Genomic DNA, 3901 nt, shown 5'->3' with positions numbered 1-3901 from the left:
ATGGACATGCTAAAGATGACGCATCAAGAGATGCAAAAGAGGAATCAGTTGGATGAAGCTCATATACAAAAGGATGAAATTCGTGACAAGGCCATCCAATCATTGACAACTCAAATGGGCCAACTTGCAACCGAGGTATCTAACCTGAAGAAGAACAAAGGTCAACTCCCGAGCGACACCAAGGTGAACCCTACTCACACTACTTCTCGCAATGTGCCGAGTAATCAAGTAAGTGTTTTAAGAAGTGGTAAGGAGTTTAAAATCAATACCACACCGGAGTTAGTTGAAGGTGTGGTAGAGGATGTGACGGGGGTAGAAAGTGAAGATGAACAAGCTTCACCCATTCAACCCTCTAAATCATCCACGTTTTCAAACAAAGATTCGGGTCAAAATGAACTTTTAAATAATAAAAGCAAGGAAGTGGAAGAGGTTCCAATTCCATTTCCTTCGGCTTTGCTTGACCCAGGCAAGAAAAATGTGATTTTAAAACGGGATCCTCAAAAGGAGGAGATGTGGGTGGTATTCAAGCAGGTTAAAGTTAATCTTCCTTTAATTGAGGCAATAAAACAAGTACCCGCATATGCAAAATTTTTAAAAGAATTGTGTACTCAGAAAAGACAACAAAAGGTTCCTAAACGGGTTGATTTAACTGAACGAGTGAGTGCAATTCTTAAGGGTGATCTCCCGCCTAAGCTTCAAGATCTGGGAGCACCCTTAATTAACATTCAAGTTGGTGACTTTCAAATGTCACGGGCGTTATTGGATCTTGGAGCGGGTGTGAGTATTTTACCGGGGGGTTTGTATGACCAATACGATTTTGGTCCACTTAAACGAGTTGAGATCACGGTTGTATTGGCTGATTTGTCTCACAAACTTCCTCGCGGGATCGTGCGGGACATTATTGTTAAAGCAGAGGAATTTTATTATCTTGTTGACTTTTTGGTTCTGGATTACTCGTCGGTTGACCCAACACAACAACAAAATGTTATATTGGGTCGGCCATTTTTAAATACTACTCATGCTATTATTGATTGCCGGTTTGGTACAGTTGACATGGCCTTTAGAAATAGAAAAATGCGTTTAAATGTGTTTACTAATGTTGCTAATTCATTGTCTAGTGAAGAATGTTTTATGGCAGATATCATAGATGGGTGTGTACCACACGAGTATGAGGAAGGTATGTTGGATGTTTGTGTTTGTGATGATTCTGAACAGGTTCATATTTGTGCATTGGAGCTAGAGGAAAGGAAACAAGAGGTATTGGCAATGAAAGAAGGAAGACCACCGTGGACTCATCAGGTTGAAAGTTTACCAACAGAAATCAATTCAGACACTAAACCCTCGTTGATTTGTCCTCCCAAGGTAGATTTGAAAGAATTGCCAAGTCATCTCAAGTATGCGTTATTGGGAGAAGGTGAGACGTTGCCGGTTATCATTGCCTCTAACTTGGATGAGGCTCAAGAAGAAGGATTGTTGGAAGTTTTGAAAGCTCACAAGGTGGCGATTGGGTGGACTATTGCTGATTTGAAGGGTATTAGTCCATCTATAGTCAAGCACAAAATCGTCACCACGGATGATGCAAAGCCTACTCGGGAAACTCAAAGGAGGTTGAATCCCAATTTGTGAGAGATGGTGAAAAAGGAAGTTATCAAATGGTTGGATGCGGGAATCATCTATCCCATTTCAGACAGTTCATGGGTAAGTCCAACACAAGTAGTTCCAAAGAAAGCCGGTATCCAGGTAATTAAAGATGAAAGTGGTGAACAAATCGCCACCCGACCGGTAACCGGGTGGCGAGTGTGCATTGATTATAGGAAGTTAAATGCGGCTACTTCAAAAGACCATTTCCATTACCTTTTATTGACCAAATTATTGAAAAATTTTCGGGTCAAAATTTTATTGTTTTTTGGATGGGTACTCGGGATATAATCAAATTGCTATCCATCCCGATGACCAACACAAAACCACATTCACATGTCCATATGGCACTTTTGCCTTTAGGCGAATGCCATTTGGATTGTGTAATGCCCCGGCCACGTTCCAACGATGTATGATGAGTATTTTCTCGGACATGGTTGGGGATTCACTTGAGGTATTTATGGATGACTTTTCCATTTTTGGATCAACTTTTGAAAGATGTCTTGATGAATTGGAAAAAGTTTTAAAATGTTGTGTCGAGACTAATTTGGTTTTAAGTTGGGAGAAAAGTCATTTCATGGTACAAGAGGGTATAGTGTTGGGTCATGTAGTTTCAAGTCGGGGAATGGAGGTGGATAAAGCAAAATTTAAGGTTATTTCTTCATTGCCACCACCGAAAAATGTAAAAGTGGTAAGGTCGTTTTTGGGGCATGCCGGGTTTTACCGGCGGTTTATTAAAGGTTTTAGTGTGATTACTAAACCTTTATGCAATTTGTTGCTAAAAGATGTTGCATTTGATTTTACTAATGATTGTTTGCAAGCATTCGATGTTTTGAAGGAAAAATTAGTGCAAGCACCGATTTTGCAACCGCAAGATTGGACGAAGGCGTTTGAGATTATGTGTGATGCGAGTGACACCACGATTGGAGAAGTTTTGGGTCAAAGAATTGATAAGAAGCCGGTGGTGATTTATTATGCAAGCAAAACGATATCCGAGGCACAATTGAATTACACCACTACTGAAAAAGAATTACTTGCGGTGGTGTATGCCTTGGATAAATTTCGGTCATACATATGGGGAAGTAAGGTTGTGGTCTATTCGGATGTAACATCCGTTAATTTCCGATAAAAGGTATAACCTCATAGTGTTGTGTGCACCTTTCGGGCTTGACCTGGCATTCTCCCGAGAGCTCCTTGCCACCCTCGTAAACGTATTTTACTTAACTTTTCCTACAAGTTTAACCATTAGTAAAGTGGAGGGGCTAGGATGTATATTCTTATTATTTTATATAAAAAAAATCTATAAACCCTAACACTAACACTAGTCCGATCGGCGCCCCTAGACCCCCCCCCTTCTCGATTTTCATGCAAGACAGCCCATCTCCGGCCATCCAAAGTTCAATTCCAGGTCTGTATTAAATGTCTACACCCTTTTTTCACCTTAATTCATCCTTATGGCGCGCTTATTCGTCGAAATTCGGTTGTTTTTAGGCTTGTCAGGTGGCTGTCCAATTGAGTAGTTTCGGGGCTGTTTTGGCTAAGGTTTTTGCACCACAATCTTCCTAGGTAATCCCCATATAACATACTTAAAAATCATGCGCATTGGTGTTAGTTTGATTGGTCAACTAGTTGTAGATTGAAAGTGGATATTTGGTTGTCTAGAATAGCGAATTGTTGTGTTTAACGCAAGTATTGGAGTAATTAACAACCAATTCAGTTCGGGTGACCATGGTTCGGGTTACGGGCTGTTGAAAAATCATTTTTATATGTATGGGGGCTAAATTGGTTGACGGTTAATCAAACGGGTTGGTACAACGTGCATTTGCGTTTATTGAATAGTTAGTGCGTTGTACTTGCGAGTTACCGACCCATTAGACTCGTGTAGCGTCGTGTGGACTTGTTGGCTGTGAAATTATCATATTGGGTCCACATGGGGCTGAGCTGGATGTTAAGTGCTTAAACAACTCTTAAACGCACGTAATAGTATCACCTAGTGCTTCCGGGGGTAATTTGGGAATTCTTTATTCCCGGGAGTATCTAAGGGTCGTGTTGGTAAACTTAAGGCCCCGGGGGCTGTTATGAATGAGTTTGATAAGCTCGAGGCTTTAGGTAACTCGAATCTTGTTAGAACGTCTAAGGGTCGTGTTGGTAAACCCGTACCTTATGGCTTTAGGCTTACTTGTAATATGGTATATTTTGGGATGACATATATATATATATATATATATATATATATATATATCTATGTATGTAGGTATGTATG

Source organism: Bidens hawaiensis, unplaced genomic scaffold (genome assembly GCF_021521415.1).
Source record: "Bidens hawaiensis isolate Kalapana, Puna unplaced genomic scaffold, B.hawaiensis_p1.1 tig00000904_1, whole genome shotgun sequence".
Taxonomy (NCBI): Eukaryota; Viridiplantae; Streptophyta; class Magnoliopsida; order Asterales; family Asteraceae; genus Bidens; species Bidens hawaiensis.
This window is presented reverse-complemented; position numbering follows the sequence as displayed.